Genomic DNA, 25,279 nt, shown 5'->3' on the forward strand with positions numbered 1-25,279 from the left:
AAGTAGGTTCTAATTAGGGCTGGGCTCCAACAACAGTGTCTGGGGTCAGTGGTGTCTCCAGAGACCAGAGAATATCAGGGTTCCTGCTGGACTCTCACAGGTATTCAATCTGATTGGTTTCTCCTTACTTTGTCATTGATGCTATTCCCTATGACATGGATTATGTATTGGAAATCGAAGGGACTTGTTTTTGCAAGTCCCTTTGGTATATTGCAGTACTTGAATAAGCCATTAGTGATTATTATTATTGTTGGTGTTATTATTATCCAAGACCCCCAAATCTCTTCCCTGATCTGTAAAATTAGAATAATAATGATACTGGCCCTGCCCATCTCAAATGATTGTTGTGAGAATCAAACAAAGAAAAACATTCCATGAAACATTAAGCATTAAACTAATACTGGGTATGCAGAATGTATAGAGGACAGGGTGAAACAGTCCTTTCTTGGGCAGACCTATGGGTTATAGAATTTCCAGCATAGTATAGTTCCGTGGGAGACCAGTAAATTAGACTATATATACCAATCTCTGGTGAAGAGGATAATCTAAGTTGTTGCTTTCAGTTAAGCTCTTTCTAAAGCCTTCACTGGCCCATCAGGCATAGAAGCAATAATCTATAAAATGGAGTCCAAAGGGAATAGGAAGCATACATTAAATACTTTTCATTATAAATCTTACCCCATCCCCAATTGTTTTGTCTCAATTTTTTTTTATTATTTCAGGTTCCTCAAATCTCGGGTTGTTGATTGTATATTGCCAATTGGGAAAGTGAATTGTTTAAGGCTGGTTCAAGGAAAGCTGCCTGCCAAGAAAGATGCAACCATTTAATAAGAAGCCCTTTATGTATGTCCCATCAGTACAGTTCCCCTTTCCAGCAAATATGCTAGTGATTGCTTTTGCCTCATTTTGCCTTCTTTGATTTCAAACTGCCTCCTTAACTTTCCCAACTTCTGGTCCTACGTGTGAGTTCCCTTTGGCACATTGGCTTGCTTACTATGTAGAGGAGAGTCGCCCCTTCCCTAACCTAACTACATTTCTGCCTTCAGCTTAGTTCACCCAGTGAATTCACCTCAAGCTCACTTGCCCATGCATTAGCTAGTCAACTTGTGACCCAATTTTAGCTGAGCTTTCCAGTTTTCTTCCAGATTACCTGAAGAAGAAAAAAAGTCCCATTAGGATATTCTTCCAATGAAATCCTTTTAAAAAGAGCTGCAAAAAGTTTATGTAAGTTCTAAAAGTTAGGTCTAACCATCCAATGCAAAATGGCATGCTTTTTCTTTTGATATTTGAGAAAAGGACATGACGTGTGTCTTACAGGTATTGGTCATCATATGTGTGCTTTAGCTTGATGTATGAACTTATACTGAAGGAACAAACCAATTGTTCCCAGTAGTAAAGTACAAGTTTCCAATGGAACAAAATTAGAATAATTTTGTGTGAGAACAAATAATGCATTTGTAGATTCATATGAAAGGGAGACCTGAACACTATATTCAAACAACCCATCCTCAGGAAACCATTAAAGCAAAAGTCAGGCTATTTCAGACTTAGTACATTTGTTTTGTGCCTTGCCAGCAATATCAATGTAGCGTAAAACACATTTTCTGGTGCGCTGGGTATGCTTGAGAGTTGCTCAGGTATACATGCACTAATTCCAGGTCAGCAGGAAAGATCAAAAGCTTCTATGACCAGCCCCAAGCTGACCCCTTTTAACTCTTGAATGAAATGTGCTTTTACCCACCCAAGATATCATTGAAAATGAAACTAAACAAGAGAGATGATTAAAACTGTCAGGCAAAAGCCTGCACTCTCAGTTTCCCAGCTTTTCAGCCTACACATCGGGTGATTTTCACCCCCATTTGCTCGTCCAAAGTCTTTGCCAAATTACCTAACAGTTATTCCACACACTGAAATGCCTTTTCATGCCAGCTCTGTTCCCTTACATTTTCCTGCTTTCAGACTATCAGAAGTATTTGTAGGAAGTTTCCAAGAGAGGCTCTGACATGAGGTAGTTAAGTTCAGAGCCAGGGACTGTGGTAAGCCCATTGATTACTAGACATTAATCATCTGTACCATGAAGAGGCTGATGTGATAATTAACTGTCAAATAAGGTAAGATAATTGCTTCCATTGCTTCTGAGTGATGGAAGATTCCATCCTTGCTGGTTTAATTTTTTTTTAAAGAAAAGATTCTTAGAAATAAGGCTGTGCTTTTAAAAAGCTTTTTATTGTTGTAATGTAGGATGCTCAGAGCCATACCAAAAGCCAAGGAGATAATAGATCCAAATAATGTCTTAAAGGTAAAAGAAGATGTTGTGACCTTTGTTGCGAGTGGTGATTCAGGGAAAGACCAAGAGGAGAGGAAGTAAATATATGACTTATTTGTTTTTCAGTTATGTGTCACTGATAATTTCCTTTTGTTCTTCTCTTCCCCACCCTGGGTTTTGCTTCTTCCTTAAGGCAGATTGTGGAGGCTGTAGATGCATAAGAATGATCCAAATATGAAGAAAGCTATGTGACCTTCAGCAAATCACTCACCTCTTTTAGGCCCAGGACTTGGCATGAATATCCTAGGTGATCTAGAGTTTATTGCTTTTTAATAGTTGTAGAGTTTTACACATATGTAGAGATTTTAAAAAATAATTTCAATTTAATAAGAATCCAGCAGCTCCAAGTTGGTTTGGAAACCTTAGACAGCAGCGTTTTAAAGAGTGATTCTGTGCAGGATTTCTTCTCCTCCACCTTCTGAAATTGGCCATGGCCAAATTTGGAAGTGATGTTGATAAACTTTGTCAATCTTTTCCAGGGCATGGTATTTAGTCTAAACCGACAAAGACTTTTGTGGAATGAAGACATGTTTCTTGGTCCCTGTAACACAGCATTTCAGTATAATAAAGTCATTGGTCACATAACCCTAGGGGACAAATCTTCCCGGAGGGTTAATGCTCTTGTCAGACAAATCATTATCAGTGGATGCATTGTTTTTGATCAGTTTTCCATCCTTGATCTGGTAGCCCTGACCAATCTTAAAGATCTTTTTGTTTATCTCAGGGTGATGGTGGTAGCCCTTCTGACCATCCTGGGCAAAAGAGAATGCAACATGGACAGTGTGCCAAGCTTGATACGGGCCAACTTGTGTAAGATTTGGTGAGTTTTTCAGAATAGCTTCTTTGTGTGCCAGTGGCTGACAATGCCTTGGTAACCATTGCTCTTGGTCACTTCCATGACATCAGTCCTCTCATCCTGCCCAAACACAGTGGATATGAGCATCTGCTGTTTCAGCTTCTCACAGGTCCAATCCAGTTTCTCAGTCACACTGCTACCATTCACCTGAAACCCCATTTCTTCTGCCTCAGAGGAATCAGGCACATCTGAGTATGGGCAATTACTCAGGTCACCTGGCAGTATTTATTCATGCTGTTAAAGTTTTTCTTCAACTACTTCTTACCATCATCATCCCACCATTTTTTTCAGTACTTGGTGAAGAAGTCCTTCTTGTACTTATGTCAATTCTTATAGAATTGCCTCTTACACTCATTACTGATATGCTCAGCAAAGATGGTTTTATAAGTCTGGAGGCCTCGTGGGGTTGTGCATAGCCTATAATGTCTACAGTGGTCATGAGGTGACATCTCTACAATGGTGATGATCTAGACCACTTCCTGCTTGTTCACCTTTGAGCCAGTCCTGTTTACTTCCTGAATGATTTGAGTTATACCTGCCTTATAGCCCAGAAAGTTGCATTTCTAGCATTGGTAATTTATCCAAATTTGCATTTGAACTTTAATCTCCAGTGATTTTTTATTTCCCTTTTATGTTATATAGGACAGTTAACCCTGCAGTTGACTGAATTTTTTTTTTTTGTGGTGAGGCAATTGGGGTTAAGTGACTTGCCCAGGGTCACACAGCTAGTAAGTGATAAGTGTTTGAGGCCAGATTTGAACGCAGGTCCTCCTGAATCCAGGGCCAGTACTCTATCCACTGCACCACCTAGCTGACCCTGACTGAATTTTATAAACTTGATGTCAAGAAGTCCAAGTATTAACAAACTTTCTCTGCAAAGCAGAATTATCTCTAATCCTAGCTTACAATCTAATACTGGGAGATAAAATTCAATGGCCCTAGAAGCAATTGCATGCCCATTTCTATTTTGTTTACAGATAATTTATATAGTTCTATTGAAAATAATGTTCATTAAAAAATAAACATCTCTTCTTTCCATGCATAAAATAGAGGCAAATACCTGTGCTTACCAGCAATTTTTAAGCCCTCTGGAAGCAGGATTTAGTGGATACTGAGACAAATATAAACCCAAGAAGATCTATGTTCAGATCATGCTTTTGACAAGTACTGGTTGTGTGACTATAGGCAACTTCTCAGTTTTTAACCTCTCAGTACCCACAGACAATTCTCTCCAAGTTGCTGAAGAATCATCAATCGATCTTGGGAGTTTCCTTACTAGGAGTTCCTTATACCTATTAAATCACTGGTCTAGACCCCTCTCCCAAATAACAATACCCTCTCTATCTCTGTGAAGGAGACAAGCACTTATTTTGACAGAAATCCCATGCTCAATTTAGTAGTATAATATTTCCTAGTAGAGAAAGGAATATAACTCAAATACATACAGGTCAGAATATTTTGAGTTAACACATGGGTCTGAGATAGTTGAAGGTGTGAGTTTAAATGTGTAACAAGGTAAATTTTATTGAGAGACTCATGGTTTTGGAATCCCATATTTGGTGATTTTTTCAATTATGTAGACCAGTTACATCACTGGTTTCAGTGTCATCTAAGTTGTTTTCTTAAGGACTTAGGACTGAAAGCTCTTATTAAAATATATCATCTCTTTTCTCTAATAGATGCCTCTTCTGAATGGTCACAAGCAATATTTAATAATAAATTAAACGTTTTGCTCTCCAAGATAATTGTTCATCATAAATTACCTTGTTGTTGTCATTAGCAGCAGCATTACCATCATCAACAGCATCGTTTTCATCATCAATTGTCACTAAGAGTGTGATGCTATCCTAAGTCTTATTAAAAGTATGATAAAACATGGCAGCCCTACTCTATAGGAGCTTACATTCTGGTTTCATCTCATTGAAAGCACAGTTTGTCTTCCTTTACTTCATATGGTATGACACTAGAGAATTAAACCATCATACTTAAAGGTGTTACCTAATATAATTTGACAAGTCCCTTAATCAACCAGAATTTATTAAATATTTAGTATGTGCTATGCCCTGTACTAAACACTGGGGAGAAAAAAATGGAAAAAAAGTTTGCTTCCCTCCATAAACTTATAGTGTAACATGTTTATTAATCAGTACATAACACACAGAGAGACAGGGAAAAGGAACAAGAATTTATTATGCACCTGTGTGCCAGGCACCATGCTAAATGCTTTCACAAATATTACTGCATTTGATCCTTACAATAAATCTCTAAGGTAAGTGATATACCTACCTTACCATTATACAGCTAAGGAAACTGAGACAGGCACAGTCTAAGTGACTTGTCCAGATTAACATAGCTAGTAAGCATCTGAGGCTGGATTTGAATATGTATCTTCCTCTAGACCCCTGGCACTCTATCCACTGAATCACCTAGATAGCTGAGGGAAAAGTACTAGCAGCTAAGTAACCATAATTAACCTTATGAAGGAAATGGTATTTGAATTGAAGCTTAAAAAAGTCAGTGTTACTAAGAACTGGAAGTTTAAAGGATAGTATTACAGGCATGGGGGATAGTCAGTGAAAAGGTACAGATATGGGAGATGGAGCATCTTGGGTGAAGAACAGCAAATTGGCCTTTAAGGATAGACCATAGAGTATATGGATCGGAGTAATATATTAAAAGATTGAAAAGATAGGAAGGAGTTAGGTCATAAACAGTTTTAAATATCAAACAGAATTAATCCAAAAGGTAATAGGGGACCATTTTCATTTATCCAGTGTATATTGGGGTGACATGATGAGACATCTATGCTTTAGAATAATCAGTGTGGCAGGAAAATCACTTCTGGATAATGTGGAGTTGGTAGAAAATTGAGAGATAGGGAGACCAATGAGAAGGTTATTGCAATAGAACAGGCAAAATATGATGAGGATATAAATTAGGTAGACGTATGAATAGACAGAAGATGACATATGTGAGATATATCGTAGACAAACAAATTATATCATTTGGCAACTGAGTATGTGGGGAAAGTTGTAATTAGGAGTTGAAGATGACATGAAGTTGTAAGCCTGGGGGAATGGAATAATAGTAATGCCCTCAACAGTAATAGTGTACCTCAGAAGATGGGTGAGTTTTGGCGAAAATATGAGTTGTGTTTTAGACATTTTGACTTTGAGATGCCTTTGCAACATCCAGTTACAAATGTGCAATCAGCAGTTGGTAATGTGTGACTGTAGCTTAGGACAGAGACTAAGGTTGGTTAGATAGATCTGGGAACTCCTGTAGATAGGATAATTGAATCCATGAGAACTGACAAGATTACCAAATGATAGTTAAGAGAGCCTGGGACAGAGTGGGAGGAGAGCTCCATTTCTTCTTATGTAAAATGGTGGGATGGGACTTCATTATCTCTAGGGTTGGCATGGCTTAGTAGACAACAGGGCACTAGACCTAGAGTCCAGTAGAACAAGGAGCTACCTGAGGGCAGGGACTGTCTTTTGCTTATATTTGTATCTCTAGCACTTAGCACAGCGTCTGGCACATAGTAGGTACTTAACATGTTTATTGACTGACTGACTAGTGTCAGAAGCTCCTGTGTTTGAATTCTGCCTTGGATACTTCTGAGCTGTTTGGCCTTGGGTAAACTAATTAAACAGCAGACATTTGTTAAATGCCTAAAATACCTTGTATTTACTAGTATTTAATGTTTTATTTATTCATTCTCTCTATAAATATGTACTTCTTGTCTCCTCCAATAGAATATATGGTCCTCAAGAGTAATGATTGTTGCTCTGTTCCTTAGTACTTACAACAGGGCCTGTTACAAAGTGCAAAATACATCAAAACACTAAAGTGCTATATAAATGTCAACTACAATTATTATCCAAGATGTCTTCTAATTCTGGCTGTACAAATTGTGTTCAAACTATGTGAAAATGATAGGAGAGAAAGAACTTCCTTTTATAAGAACTTTCTCAACAAATATAGGGGCAGGTCAAAATGATAATGATATAATAATAATAATAATAATAATAATAATAGAGTATATGAAAAATTTAGCATTCTTCTATCTTTTCTCTGCAAAATTCCACAATTCCATTTGTGCAGTTAACCTACTAGGAGAAACGGAGATATCTTAAGGATTGTGTTTCACTTTTATTATGATTATGTGGTCGATATAAATACATGATAATGTCATATTATCAGAACACTATTGAGTTTTTAGATATAAATTAGATGTCTTCCATGAAAGTCTTCCCCACCCGCACCCCCACCCCTTACTGTCAGCCCAAGGGCCTCCTTTAATAAGAAAAAGGATTTATTAGAGGAAAATATTTCCATAGAAAACTCTTTTCAGGGCAGAGCACAGTGGAAAAGGTTCTGAATTGGAGTACATGAGTTCAGATCCCTCTTCCTCTATCTGTATGAGTGAGGGCCAGTCACCTGATTTCTCTGTGCCTCAGTTTCCTCCTCTGTAAAATGAGGAAGTTGGACTAAATGATCTCTGAAGCCTCTTCCAACGCCAAATCTATCCTTCTGTGAATAAATGGTTAGGAAAGGTAATCAGTATAAAACAATTCTGATATGTGGTATTGCAGAGACAAAGGAAAAAAAAATCCAACCCCCCCCCACACACACACACATACCCATTGGAACAAAGTAAAAGACAAATAGAATGTGTGACCCAGACAAAGTCAAAGCCAGATTGTGAAATGAAAGGTTAATAGATGCAATACTGGTAACCAAAACCAAAAGTACAAAGTTCTCTAGAGGTTAAAAGAATATTTCCTTCATGAGCTTCTCTGTTTCCAATAATGGCTTACTAGGTTAAGCATCAATTAATTCCATCTTTCACCAAAAAGTTAAAACTTTGCACCCAGATTTACACTTTTCAGATGAATCTGATGGATGTGTGCTACAGCAACCAATAAAATTTACTCCTCATTGTAAATTTTTATCCCCTAAAACTTTGGGCCCTGAAATTTTTAGGAGTTTAGGAATATGAAAACAAAGGCAAAAAACATCTCCAAGTGAATCAAATATATGAAACCAAGAGAAAATCTAGGGCCCTTTCCTCTGTTGATTAGCTTGTTGTAAATAAAACAGCTTTAGACTCCCGCTTCACACAGTTAACTAATCTGGTCACTGACCTTGTTCACATATTCTAGGGACTGGTGGAGATTCTGTCTGGAGACAATCTGACCACCAGTCATAATAGGGATTCACAGCCCTTTATGGGCCTCACTCCCTGAGGGTGATTGGTTCCTCGTGCCTTAAACTCCCGACCTGCTCTGGCTTTTAATTCATTATTCATCATATTTCTTAGTCCACTTGCGCGGGGAAAAAAAGAAAAAAAAAGTAGTGGGTTTGCTGCTCAAATAAGGAAAGGGGGAGGGGGAGTAAAGAATGGCATTCTGGTTAAAAAAAAAAAGGACAACCCTGTCAAAACATGACAGCTGATCCAATGCCTGTTTTATACTATTCATAGAAAATGCCAAATTCTGCAAATAGTAACCACATGTACATGGGCTTCACAGGCTGAACGTTCCACTGCAAAATGAGACGTTCTTTATTTTAGTGTGTCATCAAAGGCGGTGAAAATATCATTCAAGCCTTCTAGGCTTAACCCTCTGGTCTCTCGACTGTTAAAAGTTTAATTTGAGGAGGATGGAGAGAGAGGCAACAGAGAGACACACAGGAGCAGCAGCAGCATTAGCAACCCTGCCTAATGTATGCCAGTTTCACATAAAGTCAATTAACAAATCTGTTACCACGCCATTTTTATTCATAGCCATGAGACCATTAAAGCGACACGACTACATCTGACGTTTATGATCTCCGTTCTCATTGCCAGAGGAAAAGGGGGAGGGAAAAAAAAAGAAGGAAAAAAAAAACTTAGGGGCTCCATAGCATGAGAGAAATGACACTATTCAGGGACATGAGGGCTCTTGAGCAAATGCAGGGAGTTCTGAAGCCCTTTTCTCATCTCAGGCTCCCCTTGCTGGTGCCTTTCAGGTTTCATTTCAATTCAGAAAGATTGGCTTTTGAGTTCAAATCTATAATGTAATTGTCCTTTTTTTGTGCCTGGCTGATATTCCCTTTCAGTAACATTTAAAAGAGTACTTATGCCAAATTGAATATGGGATGGGAACAACTCATGGGGGCTTTGTGTGAGGCAGGGCTGGCTCAGTGGAGCCCTGCTTGAGCTCCATCTTGGCTATGTTCTTGTCCAGGAATGCTTCCAAGAGCTTGTAAGTGACCATTGGCTCTGAATAGGGTCTCCTGTTTAATCTTCTCTTCTTTAACAAATAGTCTTTGCAGTTGCTACAGTAAATCTCTTTTCAGCTTAGAAGCTGCAACCCTTGGGAGGTGTGTGTGTGTGTGTGTGTGTGTGTGTGTGTGTGTGTATGTATGTATGTTTTGCCCTTTTCTCTCAGGGGTTTCCATGGTTCTCCCCTAACCTCTGCACCCCCAATACCCTCTCTCATCTGGTGTGTGATCTTTCTGTGATTGACAGTTATTTCAAAATGTCTGCGTTTAGCTGATGGTTGGGGAGGAAAATCTTCCCCTACAACATGACACCACTGTTCTCTGTTTCCATTCCATTTTAGACAGCCTTCTTGGCAGGCCTTAGTGTAATAGTGGCGCCTTTGTAGGTCCCATATACTGAAGAAGCAATAAATGACCGGGGATCCTTCACTCACCCTTTGTGATACAGAGACCAGCTTGTCCTTTTTAATGGCAATAAATAAATGAAGGAAGTTTTAGGCAGGAGAGAATGAATTGGTGGATAAAGCCTAGGGCTTTTATCTCTGCTGACCCTTGTTTGAACTCAACCTCAGTGCCTAAGTGCAGGGCTGACAAAATGGGGATAGGAAGGTTTCTTATCACAGGAACACCTCTTCTGCTTCGGTAGAAAGAAACCCGACACTCTGTGTATGTGTGTGTGTGTGTGTGTGTGTGTGTGTGTGTGTGTGTGTGTGTGTGTATGCAGAGTGGGGAGGGGTAGGAAAAGCTTGTAGGAACAAACTGAAAGGAGATAAATACAGGCTGGTATTTCCTGGTTTAAAAAAAAATTGGTTAGAGAGTTAAAAACTGACAACATAGAGTAGGATTAGCAGTTTGGCAAAAGCAGAAGTGATTTGATGCCCCAGAGTTTGCCAGTTTGATTTATAACCTCCATGCCTTAGTTTCTTCACCTGAAAAACAGGAATAATAATATGAGTATTGAACATCTTTTTTTCAAGGCTCGTTTACGGAACTACTTACATATAAACATATTCAGGAAAAGAACATACATTGAAATGTTGCTGTAGGAAAAAAAAAAAGATGTGGCTAAGAACAGCCAGACTCTGTGAATTGGTTCCATTGAATTGGCTTTGCAGGGAAGAAATTGTATATTTTGGGTTATCAGTAGGCATGCTTGGAAAAATAAGCTGGCTTGGCTCCATTGTTATTCATCTTGAATGAAAAGGTGAATCCCTTACTTGGAAAAGTACACTCTGATATGAAATTCTCAGAAACAGGCATCATATAAATGTAAACTACCCTCATGTCTCATGATAATTCATTTTTACTGTTATTGCAGAAGTTGAAAAGTAACATGTAAACCTTTTACATACAGTCCATTTTCTATATGCTACGGGAAGGTACTATAATCTTGGGTATTCTCTACTAAAATAGGCAAGACCCTAGGAGATCTTATGGAACTTAAGGTTTGCAGGGTTATTCTTTTGGCCTGTTCACTTGTGCCTAAGTGTGTCTGTTGTATCATCCCACACATGGACCACATAACACAATATTCTACTGTAATCAATTATTTTGTTTCTAATTCAAACAGTGCCAGGTTGAAAATTGTCATCCAGTTTGAAACACAAAATGTTCAGGCAATATAAAAATGATCGACAAGAAAATGATCTTAGGGATGGTCTGATGGAGCTATATTTCCAGAAAGAGGAACAGATGTAGTTAACAATTATATGATATTTGTTTCTGAGGGTATCTGATCAAATAGTAGATTTTCTAATTTGTGACTCAGCTCATTCAAGGCAAGTAGGAATGCATCCGAGTCCATCTATTCTTACTGATGATCCCACGTTTATAATTTCTTCCCCCCAAGGCGACTTACAAAAGCAATTTTATATAAACTGGTTATTTTTTGCTGTGTTCCATATCCCAGGAAGTCTTTTGATGCCGCCAAACTGATCTTTGTATTATAGCATAGAACTAAGGGGTCTTATTGCCTAGTAATGGCAAACACACATATCCCGTTACTCCCTTTAGTAACAAACAAAAAAAAACTTGAAAAATTTGTGTTCATTCTATTGATTTTTTTTCTAAGTGCTTTCTCACCTCTTCTCCATACTGTCACTTATATCAACACCTGAAATCAAGATCCATCTCCTCCAGATATCTTACCTGACTAAATCTACCCTGTAATAGAGGAACACACATTTATATAATGATTATTATGTGCCAGTAACTATGCTAAGCATTTGACAAATAATATCTCATTTGATCTCCACAAAAACCCTACAAAGTAGGTGCTGTTATTATCTCTATTTTTTTGTTGAGGAAACTGAGACAAACAGAAGTGACTTGCCCAGTGTCACATAGCCAGTAAGTACCTGAGGTTAGATTTGAACTCATGTCTTCCTGACTCCAGGCCTAGCACTCTATTCAACTGACTGTCCCCCATGCCTGCAATGTTCTCCTTCCTTATTTGTGCCTCCTGACTTCCTACAAGTCCCAGCTAAAGTCCCATTTTCTACATTTTTTACCTTATTCCTAGTGTCTTCCCTCTGTGGATGTTCTCTAATTTATCCTGTATATAGCTTGTTTACATATAGTTATTTACATGTTATCTCCCCATCAGGCCATGAGCTCTGTGAGAGCAAGGACTATCGCTTACCTCTCTTTATATCTCCCACACTTGGCACAATGCTTGGTACAGAGCAGTAGCGTAATAAATGTTTATTGACTAACTAGTAAGTGTCAAAGGCAGGAACTGAACCCAGGTCATCCTTACTCAGTCTCAACACAAACATAAATATGTGTGTATACACACATGTACACATATGTGTATATCTATATAGGTGTGTATATAGGTACATATTTTCACACATGTGTACCTAAATATATATGTATCTATGTGATCTGTGAATACAAGCATATACTCAGGCATAGCTACATTGAATCTAGATAGTAATTTAGGTTAGATATACTGTATAATATTTTCATCACACTAAAGACTAAATCAATAACCTCCAAGTGTGTTATGGAGGAAGAAGAGGGAGCCTTATTCAATAGAAGACTTAAAACAGTCAGAGGTTTTCATCTAACTGAATGGCTTAGGTCCAGTTCTGCCTGAAAGCATTCTGGGATTTCTATTTATCTACCAATTGGTAAGGTTAACTTCATTTTTATTCATGCATCAGTAATAATGAAGATAGCATCATGAATGTACATAGTGACACCTTTCTTTCAAAGTGTTTAGATCCATGACTACAGCTAAAGTGAATCCATTGAGAACCAAGTAGGGTCCAGAAAAGTGAAAGCACTTACTCTAAAAGGTTATCTGGCACTGAATGCAGATATTTGTCAAGCAGAATTGGTCTGTTTAAGTACCCTAAGGGTTTGAAGCCCATCCAAGAGAGCTGAACTATGTTGACTATGCAAACCAAGGCTATGAACATTGCATAGAGGTGCTCAGAGGAATGTTGATAGTTATTATTTCTTATTTTTCTAGACCTTGGAAGAAGAATGAAGATAAGTTTGGATTGTTATGAGTGATAATATGGACAAATCAAGTTGATCACAAATTTCATTTCCAATTTTTTAAGCAAACATTATATGCAAAGGTTTTTAGATCATTTGCTTTGATCACACTCCCCACTGCCACCCCACCCCCCCATTTTTCTTGAAAAGTCATTTTAGCATTTTTGTAAGCACCAGAATACTAGGTTTTATTTTTCTTTTTTAATTTGGAAAAAGATGTGAAAGATACTTTAGCTCTGCAGGATGAGGAGGAGTTAGAGTATATTCTGGCTTTTGTAAAAACAGTAAAATGGTGCTTAAAAATAAAATTCTTGTTTGGAATCTAGAACACCCACAGATATTGTTGCATTGCTGCACACCTCACCCTAGCTAAATAACACAAGGTCAGCATCAGGCTGTGCTACTGAATGGTTTTTCTACTGCCCTTTGGCAATTTGTAGCTAATGACAAGCCATGGCAAGAGTGAAAAGTGAGTTCATGCCAACACTCCCACACAGGGCAATGGGCAGCAGCCCATAACCTCTGACTGGACCTTGTCTAAGTGGAAATCTATGGAATTACAGGACATGCTAGAGCTTTGAACTTCTCTCCCTCTAGGTCACATTCTGAAAATTTTGCTTTTGCCATCTTTCCTAGAATGTCTATAATAGGAAACTAAAATTTATACCAGTTCCCTTAAAATGCTGACATTCCATGTTTACAGGGACTGTTTACACAGAAAATTAATCAGTTACGGTTTTAAATTTTAATTAAAGAATGCTTTCTGGTATTATTGCAAAACAGACAAAAACCCATAAAATGTATATTTGACTGCCTTCCCATGTTGTCTTTGGATCAAGATACAGTCTTGAGATCAATCATGCATGATATTTTTTGTGAACTTTTCTTTTAACACAACGCCCTTCACATAAATTAGGTTCATTTTAAAATATCCATCAAAAAGTCATTCTTAGAAGAAACTAAATGGAATTTCCTTTTGCTTTCAGATTAGACATAAACTTGATCTTCTCACAGCTAAAATATTAAGCTGAAAGTGCCTAGAATCTTAATTTTGAAATAAGTTGTTTTGTAGTGATTAAATGAGAATTACTTCATAAAAATTCACCTCTTTTATTCATGTTACCATTAGAACCACCAGTGTGATGAATACTGACATGAGAGGAATTTTCCTGTTGTTGTTCAATTGTTTCAGTTATGTTGGACTCTTTGTGAGAAATATTTGGTCATAAATGGTTTTGGAGAGTATATTTATTTATAAGGCTTATATTGTACTTGTCTATAACTAATGAAAGAAGAGGTAGAAAGAAAAAAGTGGGAGCAAGAAACAACTGGGGAATATTTTCTTGGTGATTTAAAAAAAATTAATACCATTAAAATAATTTCCTGTAAGCATCTATAACAATATCAAGTAAAGGAAAAGAAAAAGAAAAATTGGAAACTTCTTATTGCTATGATGTCACCCCACAACCAAATTCACACTTCTTAAAAATGCTCAAATGATATGTTCAAAATAAACATAATAATTCCTGATTTTTGGATACCTCTGAATACCACTCCTTAATCTCTGAACTTTTTTTTTTAAGCTCTCTTTTATATGTTGTCTCTTCCTATTAGAATGTAAGCTTCTTAAGGGAAGAAATTTATTTGTTTGTATTCCCAATGCCTAGCATAATGCCTGGTATTTGTTGTTGTTAAATTGTTTGTAAGTCATGTTCAACCCCCTGTGATCATATTTGGGATTGTCTTGACAGAGATAGATACTGGCATGTTTGGCCATTTCTTTCTCCAGCATTTTATAGATGAGGAAAGTGAACAAACAGGGTCACATAACTAGTGTCTGAGGCCAGATTTGAACTAACAAAGATGAGTCTTCCTGATTCCAGGCCTAAGACTTTATAAACTGTGCCACCTAGCTGTCCCCACCTACCATAAAAAAGCTTTTAATAAATACTTTATCTATATATTTCTCTATTTGATTATCAGTCAACATGTACTTATTAAGTACTTATCTTCCAAGAGCTGTGCTAAGACCTGGCAACACACAACAAAGGTGAAACACTCCCCTGTTTCAAGGAGTTTGCTTTGTAATGGACAAGACAGTATTTTCATTTGCAAGTGTATTCAAGACAAATGAAAAAGAGACTATGATTAGGAAGGTACTAGAAGTTGGGGATGGGGAAGAAGAACCAAGAAATGTGGGTTGTAGAAGATGGCATTTGAACTGAATCATTAAAGAAAACAGGGATAACAAGAGGCAGAGGTGTGGAAGGAATTCCATGTCTGAGAACCGTCAGTGCAAAGTCACAAAGATAGGAAATGGAACTTAGGGTATGAGAACCACAGAGACGGTGGAATTGAGTGATGTTTAAGACTACTGAAAAGACCAGACTATGAAGAACTTGGAGTACCTACTATTATATGTGATGCTAAAGGTCATAGTGAGTCACACTGTAGTTTATTGAGGGGTGTGAGAAGATAAAACCACACTTCAGGTAAATCTCATTAGTGACCATGTGGAGGAAGGATAGAAGTAGGGAGAAACTTGAGTCTGAGAAGCCAAAATAGGAAGCTAGTGAATTAGTGTTAGTGCTTATCACAAGGGGACATGTAGGTAGATAGAAAAACCACTGGACTTGGCATCCAATGACTTGGGTTCAAATCCTGTTACTACCTGGGTGACCTGGGCTTTGACTTAACCTCTCTGGACTTCACTAATGTATAAAATAAGAGGGTTGGATGATATGATCTCTAAGGTTCCTTTCATTTCCAAATCTGTGAGCCTATGATTTTTATAGTTAGGTTAACTGAGGCTCAGAGGGATTGAGTCATTTGTCCAGGATCATACAGTTGGTGTCCGAAGTAGGATTAGAATCCATTTTTTCCTTATTCAGGGTTCAGTGTTCTACCCAGTATGCCAGGCAGAAACTTCTTTGCAAGCTAACCCTTCTGGCTAAGAAGATTGTGATTTTAAATTGTCCTAACCATGAATCCTTTTTTTTTTTTTTTTTGGCGGGGCAATTGGGGTTAAGTGACTTGCTCAGGGTCACACAGCTAGTAAGTGTCTGAGGCCAGATTTGAACTCAGGTACTCCTGACTCTAGGGCCGGTGCTCTATCCACTGTGCCATCTAGTTGCCCCCCCCATGAATCCTTTTTTATTCCATTTCATTAGATTCATCACTCATCATATTTGTAGCCAAAATTATTATCTTTAAAAAAATTGAACAGTCAAGCTACAAACTTTCCTTGTCACATACTCGTTGTTCATTCATTCTTCCCAAACATCAAAGATCCCTGGAGATCCAAGTATATGGAGCTCTACATCATTGGCTTTGCAACTGGATCCCAAGATAAAAGAACCACAGAATTTCAGGGCTGGAATATGCTGCAAAAGATGGAAATGCCTGAACAATAATCTCCTCTACAATGTTCTTAGTGGATAGGTCATCTAGCCTTTGCTTGAAGGCCCCTAGGACTTGCAAAACAACTATTTTATGAGTCTGCTTATTGGGCCAGATCTAATTTTTATGTAGTTTTGTCTTATGTAGGCTCTAAACTTACCTTCGCAATTAGTTCTGTCTTTGGAGCCAAGTAGGAATAATTTAATCCCTCTTCCATGTGATGAAACTTCAGATGCCTAAAGAAAGTTGCATTGAAATCAAACGTCTGCCATTTACTCCCAGTGGTAACTTGGACAAGTTACTTTTACTCTCTCAACTGTAAAATGGGGAAGTTGGATTTTAAGGTCCATTCTTCCTTTTAATCTATAGTATTATATCATTATCCTTTCCTAAAATGTTCTCCAGGTAAAAAACATCCTTAGCTCCTTCCAATGATATTCATATAGCATAATTTCAAATCCCTTTACCTTAATGGTTACCTTCCTCTGGACATGAATGAGCTTGTCATTGTATTTCCTAAAAAATCAGAGATGGCTACAATATTATAAATGCCTGACAAGTTGTAGGCCTATCTAGTACCACATTCTAGAAATTATTATTATTATTTTTTGGTGGGGCAATGAGGGTTAAGTGACTTGCCCAGGGTCACATAGGTAGTAAGTGTCAAGTGTCTAAGGCCAGATTTGAACTCAGGTCCTCCTGAATCCAGGGCCAGTGCTTTATCTACTGTGCCACCTAGCTGCCCCATGAAATTATTTTTCTTAATGCAGCCTAAGATCATATTAGTTTTTTGACTGCCATGTCAAATTGTTAAATGATATTGTGCTTGCAATCTACTTAACTCACCAAATCTTGCTGAAATTCTCCACTAGAGACTTCCCTTCCACTTGACTATGACCCATTAATGATGACCCTTTAAGTTAACTTGTATAGAGTGTTAGATTCAGGAAAACCAGGGTTCCAATACCATGCAGAGATTTATTACCTCTATGATGTTGTCCAAGTTACCATAAAATTCTCTCCCTGCCTCAATTCTGTCATTGCTAAAACTAGGAATGATAATCAGGAGAGTTACAAGGATATAGAAGTATGTAGGTAGTAAAAAAAATCAAGGGAGAAAGTTAAGGACAATTTCTAGGAATTTTGATGTGAAGAAGTCGAGATATAGGATGACATCTTGAGGGATCGTAGGGCTAAGTAATGGGTTTTTTTTTTAAAGGTTGCAATAGATCTGAGCATAATATGTTGGTGTGGTATTGAGGAAAAGTCTCTGGATTTATCATCAAAGGAGCTAAGTTTGAATCCTAGCAAAGCCAAGCTAATTACTTGTAGGACTTTGAGCAAGTCATTTAACTGCTATGAGCTTTGGTTTTTTCATCTTCAGAATGGCAGGAATGGACTCAATGACCTCATAAAGTACCTCCTAGCTCTACTGTAGATTTATGATCATAATTGTGCTATGTTTATTGAATGTGCTGTTGATACTGAGTTTTTAAATGGTACTAGAAAATGTTCTAGTCCTACAGAGGAATGCAGTCTACCTTTTGGAACCCTATTCAAAGTCTTTTTGTAACAGAACAAGGAGGGAGGTAGAGATTTCAAACTTTATAGGAAGGCAAATTACAAAGAGGGACTTGGTCTCTGATCTAAGATGGGGCTTATGAGTAGGAGGTGGGGTAGAAACCAAAAGTACCAACAAGCAAGCATCAAAATGAGGAATAGCTTGTGAGAATTTCATGAAATAATGTCTTTTAGTTAAAATTGTGTCATTATGTCTTTGAGCTGAATATGAAATCCAGGTCCAACAGCTGTAGTAGGCCTGAATCTTCATGAAAGAATACTAATTTTTAGAATTTTAAAGAATTATGCCACATAGACTTTGTTGAGATGCTTTAGGACATGGAACTAGAGGAATATATCCTAAAGGATAATTAGGGGGCTACCTCAAAGATTCTATAGCTCTCTAGAATGGCATTGAATTGACTTCATGGAGACATGTGCACCAAAACACCACAACTTATTTGCTGAAGGCAGAAAGTGTTAAATTAGGGAATTGGTTAGTGGAAGTATTTTTTCAGGACTTGTCCTAAACAATGAATCCTCCCCAACTCAGTTGATGTAATCACGAAAGTGAGGGGCAGATAGCATAGATAATAAAATGTTAATTTGTGTCTCTATACCATTATTTCTTTATAAATAATGAAGAAATTGCTGTGATTGAATTAGAAGGGGAACTTGGAACTAATCAGGTGAATACTGAACTGGTAGCCCGTAAAAGAAGACATTTTAGCTCTCACTCTCAATCAAGGTTGAACCCACCCCAGATGAGAAACATAGAGGATACGCAGATGTCCATATTTGAAAGTGTAGGTGGGGCAGTCGCCATGAAGAGTAAGCATCAAGATTCTGGGAGCAAGGTCATCTGAGTTAATTGGGCATGAGGCATATTAAAGGAGATGTTGCTTTGCTGAACTGTCTCCTGTCCCCATAATCGAATGACTGAAAACTGAAATAGGCAATGAGAGTAGAGGGTTGGTGGAAGACAAGAAAAAATAAAAACGCTGATAGCCCAGAAAAGATGGGCAATGAACTACAGAGAAGAAATGGCTAGTGGGTCATGTAGACATTTATAGATATGATAAAAAAAATAGTTGCTAGGAGAGAACAATAAAAAAAAAACAATTGCTGCAAAGGACACTGGGGAATTTATAAGCCAATGTTGTGAAAGCAAAGATTATTAATCACCCTCATTATCATACAGTGGATGAAGATAATAAATAATATTACATTGCCTATCCCATAAGATTACTTTGAGTATCACACCAACACAATTGATACTTGATTTATTATTAATTTTGAAAAGCAGCAATGTGAAGGAGTAAGAGCTTTAGATTTAGAATCAGAAGGTCAGATTTTGAGTGACATATCTGCCACCTAATAATTGTATGGCCTTGGGTACTTCAATCACTTCATTTTTCTGAGTTTCACTTTACTCATCCATAAGATGGGGCTAACCTCCCAGGTTGTGAAACCTCCCAGGTTTCACAAGTTATTAGCATTTTATACTTTTATAAAGAACCATTTTAGTTATATAAATATTGGACAGAACTTTTTCCACTGTGAAAAGTTTGAAGCAAAGACATATTTAGGGTTTGCTCCCACTGAAAGAATACTCCTTTTTTCTCTATAACATTTGAGATTATATTTGATAATATAACATATAATCTATTTGATATATAATACAATATAATGTAACATAAATATAACATATAAATTTAAATAGATTATATTTGTAAAGTGTTTAGCACTTTTTGGTACATAGTAGATGCTATGTAAGTGTGATTATGTTAGCTATTTGGTCTTGTGTATCCACCATATCCATTTAGAGAAATAGGACTGTCCAAGTTCATCCTAAAAAATGCCATCATGAATTGCTAAGGTTTCCTGGTAGGAAGATATTTGAATTGAATTGCTTTTGGGAAAAGGGATAATAGTTTTAATAGTAATGGTAATATTAGCTTACATTTCTACAGTATTTTGCAGTTTAAAAAGTGCTTTCCTCAAAATAGCCCTATCTTATGGTTGAAGAAATGAAAACTCAGAATTGAAAAGTGAGTTGTGCCTTTTTATTCCCAGAGTCTAACACAATCAAGGATCTGTGGTTTTATTGGTGTACTGTTTCCTCTAATTAGTATAGGTAGGTGGCACAATAGATACAGTGCTGGGCCTGGAGTCAGGAAGACTCATCTTTCTGAGTTCAAATCCAGTCTCAGATACTTAGTAGTTGTGTGACCCAGGCCAAGTCACTTAACTCTGTTTCCCTTAGTTTCCTCTTCTGTAAGATGAACTGGAAAAGGAAATGGCAAACCACTCTGGTATCTTTGCCAAGAAAACCCCATCTGGGTTCACAAAGATTCAAACACAACTGAAAAAAATGTCTGAACCAAATCACTCCCTCCAATTATGCAGATCAAATCTTTCTGTTGTTTAGAAGATGATTCTCCCAAATTGTGGATATAAACTACATCTCCTTTCATCTCACCTTCTGGCAATGAGCTTATCTAAGCTGTCCATCTATGCCTCCATTTGAGGCCTTCCAATTTCATGGAAATTGCCACAGTTTTTCTTTGGTGGCATAGTTTTAAATACCAGGGTATCTGTTACACTACAATAGGTAGAAGATACAATATGAAAATAAAACAAAATAAATAATGTGAGATCAATAGCAATTTCTCATTTCACAATCCCAGTAGGGAACATATTTTAAAATTTCTAAAGCCTACTTGGATCATATCCCTTACACCAAAAGTCTGTTTTACCAAGGAAATGTCTGTGTGATATTTTGGTAGGGAGAAGTGTGTCTATAGTAGGCAGTTTTACTTATAAGTTTAGTGTAGGTTGATAAGAGGCATTAATGTTTCGAAAGCTCTACACATTGTTATTCAGTCTAGGAAGAACTGGAGGCCTCATCCAAGATAGAGCAGTATACTTGTGAGTTCTACACCTGTTGAATTTTGGGTGATTGTGGTGGGACTTTCACTATGCATAATGTAGAAAGTGGCATCTTCCAAGCCATCAAGGATTTTTGCAGTTCTCCAGGAGAGTTAAGCCACAGGCTCTAAAGGAGGTAATTTTGCTTTTAAAGGTGGTTCTTTTTCATGATTGCTTGCCTTAAAGTGAAGTCATTGGGAAACAAGATCCATGGAGCTCCATCATACATTGCTCAGACTTTGCTTTCTTCTGTTTTTTCTTATCCTCCTCCTCCTCCTCCTCCTCCTCCTTCTCTTCCCCAGAAATGAAAGCTAGGCCTGTTGTTTAGGTCAAGGGAGTGGGGGAGAAAAGAAAGAGATTAAGCATTTAAATAGAGCCTAGTGTGTGCCAGGCACTGTGCTAAGCACTACTATTATTGTCTCATTTGATGCTCACAACTACCCTACAAGATAGATTCTGTTATTATTTCCAATTTACAGTTGAGAAAATTGAAGCAAAAAGAGGTTAAGTGACTTGCCCACAGCCACGAAGCTAGTAAGTATCTGAGGTTTAATTTGAACTCTGGTCTTTCTGACTTCAAGCCCAGCAATCAGACTGCTTTGCCACCCAGCTACCTAATAGTTCAGCTATCAGCAACTAATTTCAAAAGTGCTTATATGACTGTCTCCTCAACCGATTCTACCAACACCTTCTATTGATATATTTAAATAGTAGGGTATGACATGGTCCTTAATAAGAGCCATACTGCTAATAAGAATGGGCCAGTGGCCAGCTTTAATAGAAGTAGCTGATATCTTATTAATATTTGCATTTGTACAGTTTCCAAATGGATGTGAGTTTACTAAAGAGCCTTCTTCTACACAGTGGCCACCTTCACCATTTGGAGACTTCCGGATATATCAATAATGAGAGTATTCCCCCAGATTTTCTAATTTGCATATAATCTCTTTTAGAAAAGTTTTGGAAGAAAAAGTTGAAGTCTGCTTTGGACAAGAATGAATGAATTTCCCTTTAAGAAACATTTAACCATTTTTTTTATGTAAAGGAATCTAAGGTAGAAAGATTTAAAAGGCTTAAATTATATTTATTCAAACTTGCAATGCATTCATAATAAAATTAAATGTCTAGAATCAGAAAAAGGAAATACTTTAAGTGCTTAGAAGATGAAAGACCAAAGAGAAAGCACTGAAACTGATTTTACTTGTGGACATCTCTACCTGCTTTTGTATTCTATTAATTAAACAATAAAACCCCCTTAAAACTTGTACTTTGGGGGGGCAGCTAGGTGGCACAGTGGATAATGCACTGGCCCTGGATTCAGGAGGACTGAGTTCAAATCCGGCCTCAGACACTTGACACTTACTGGCTGTGTGACCCTGGCCAAGTCACTTAACCCTCATTGCCCTGCACCAAACAAAAAGAAACAGAAAAAAAGAAAAAAAAACTTGTACTTTTTTTGGAGGGGGAAGCAAAACAAGTACTAGATTTAAAGTCAGAGGACCTAGGTTTTGAATTCTGGCTGTTATCAATGCCTATGTAGCCTTGGGTAAGTCACTTTACTTTCTGGAGATTCTGTTTCTTCATAAGCAAAATGAGAAAGTTGGACTAGTTCATCTCATGATTCTTGTTAATAAAATATGCCTTTCCTATTGAAGAAACTTGGATATAATTAATGTCCTTAGATGAATTCCAAACCCCTTCAAAGAATAAAGAGAAGAGGGGAAAGATTAAACAAGTTGGTGAACCTTTAAAATTAGTGGGTTGAACTAAATGACCTCCAAGGTATCTCCCAGCCCTAAATCTATGATCCTTGGGACCTAGCTAGAGCCAAGGAAAATCAAAGATCAAGGCATGCAAGGGATATTGATCACAGTATCACCAAAATGAATTAGACTTTCTCTTTCTAGATCCAATAATTGGGCTAAACCAGGACCTTTTTCTTGCCTTCTCTTTTCCCCTGGCTTTCTTTCTTATTCCTCATTTAAGTTCAGAAAGCATTTATTTTTGACAATCTAATTTCAGACTGCTCACCAAAAGTTTGTGTTGGAGTGTGCCAACTTCAGAATGGACCTATTTAGAAAAAAATGGTCTATATGGCCACAACACGTGCAGAACTGGGGTTTTCTCATTGTTTCCATTGTCTTTTAACTATGCAGTGGATGGTATGAAAGTCATTTGGAGTAAATTTTGACTGTAAGAACCCTTCATGTAGATACTATCTTATGGCTTTCCTATAACTTCAAGTTTGCTTTTCAGGAAAGAATGGGGGAACTTGGTCTTTGACCTTAAAAATAGAAATGTCACCTTTAACAAACCCAGGGATCTAAAATGGTTTGCTCTGAAACTTTATTACTAGACATGTACATGCACAAGCATGCCAGGTCTTCAATTAATAGATGAAATATTGCCCCCTTTTCCAGTCTTAAATGTCTTCCAAAGCATTTCATGGACATGTAAAAGAGTTGGTTGATATTTTGAGGAGTATCCATGGAAGTAATTGAGCTCACTCACTAAGTGTATTTTTTGTGCTAATTAAATATTCCAAACTTCTATCAAGATTATTGTCACCTATTTAATGGCTCATTGAGTTTACGGGCCATGCAAGTTCCCTTTCATCAGTATGGTTATAGCAGCCATTCTAGAAATGACAAATTAGGGAGCAAACTGAAAAGATGAAAGAGCTTTCTATACTGTGCCTGTTTCAACCCACTGTCATGGAAAGTTCTATTTATTGATCTGATTAAAACTTTGGAATACCTTCTCCACAGCAAATTTTAAGCCATTTTGGAGGCTCAATACTTTCAAAGACTGCCCGAGATATAACTATATTATTATTTGGGGGGCAGTCACTTTTAGTAGTTAAGTTGAAATAAACAAGCAAATTCTTTCAACAAAGTGAATTTCTAAATTTAAAATTGATGCATATGGAACTAGTTGAAAGCTATGGAAACATGGACAAGTCTCCTTATGTAGAAGGAGTAGTAGAGTCAGATTTTAGTAGTTATGCATTTTAGGCTTTTCCCCATACCATAAAGTTATAGTTTACTCAATCAAATTATTAAGAATAGACAATTTTTTTTAAAAGATGGAGTCACAGGTGTAGCTAGGTGGCACAGTGGATAAAGCACTAGCCCTGGATTCAGGAGGACCTGAGTTCAAATTTGGCCTCAGACACTTGACATTTACTAGCCGTGTGACTCTGGGAAAATCACTTAACCCTCATTGCCCTGGAAAAAAAAAAAAGATGGACAAAGTAGCGTAGTGATGTTAGGCTCAGAATCAAGAAGATTAGAGTTCAAGTACTATGTTTATTCCATATAGACTGAGTGACCAAGGTAAAGTCATTTAATCTCTTAGTGCCCAAGGCAACTTTGTAAGACTGTCAGTTGACAAATAATAACCTGTTTTAGTAGAAATAGTTTTCTCATCAGGGGTTCCCTCTACTAATGAAATATAGTTCCAAACTCCCCCCAGCCCCATCAGCTCAAATGAAATAAGGTTATAAACTGATAATATTTATATTTGAGGCAGCATTTTAAAATGAATTTAATTTCTACCATGTAAATTCCTTAAGATTAGTAACCATATTTTTTATGCCTTTCTATTACTTCATAGCATTGTATATTTTACAGAGCCAATGGTCAACAACTCTGTTAAATGAAATGAATAAATGAAAAAATATATATTTTTAAATATCTTACCAATTATATGTCAAAATAAAACAATTCTATCTCTTGTTCCTAGATAAGCTAAAGTTCAGCTCAAATATTACTTCTTTCTGAATAAGTTACTTAATGATCCTCACAACACTTAGTGACTCCCCCAAAGCATGGAGTAGTTGATAAAGAGCTGGTCTCAGAACCAGAAAGACCTGCGTTTTAGTTCTGTCTCTGAAACATACTGGATGTCTGATACTGCCAAGACACATACATGTGTTGACTAGATGCCCTAGTCAACTCTTTAAGATTATAAATTTCAGAGAAGGTACCAACCTGTAGTTAACAAATATATATATATATATATATATATATATATATATATATGTATGTATGTATATGTATATGTATATATATATATATATTTTTTTTTTTAGTGAGGTCATTGGGGTTAAGTGACTTGCCCAGGGTCACACAGGTAGTAAGTGTTAAGTGTCTGAGGCCGGATTTGAACTCAGGTACTCCTGACTCCAGGGCTGCTGCTCTATCCACTGCGCCACCTAGCTGCCCCAACAAATATTTTTTTTAAGCAATGTGCCAGGCTGTGCTAAGCTGTAGAAAAAAGGAAGGTGAAAAAACACACTCCTTCATCTCCCCTACTCATTTAAGTTTCTTTTTTAATTGGCTGGGAATGGAAGAGAGATAACATGTAAATAACATGCAAGATATATATATATATATATATATATATATATATATATAAAGTAAATATAA

General features: G+C 37.1%; 1 pseudogene; it reads right to left on the bottom strand.

The window, feature by feature from the left end:
• Positions 1 to 2,612: 2,612 nt before the first annotated feature.
• On the bottom strand, positions 2,613 to 20,432 carry LOC122738396 (annotated as a pseudogene).
• Positions 20,433 to 25,279: the final 4,847 nt, after the last annotated feature.

The sequence above is a fragment of the Dromiciops gliroides genome, chromosome 2 (genome assembly GCF_019393635.1).
Source record: "Dromiciops gliroides isolate mDroGli1 chromosome 2, mDroGli1.pri, whole genome shotgun sequence".
Taxonomy (NCBI): Eukaryota; Metazoa; Chordata; class Mammalia; order Microbiotheria; family Microbiotheriidae; genus Dromiciops; species Dromiciops gliroides.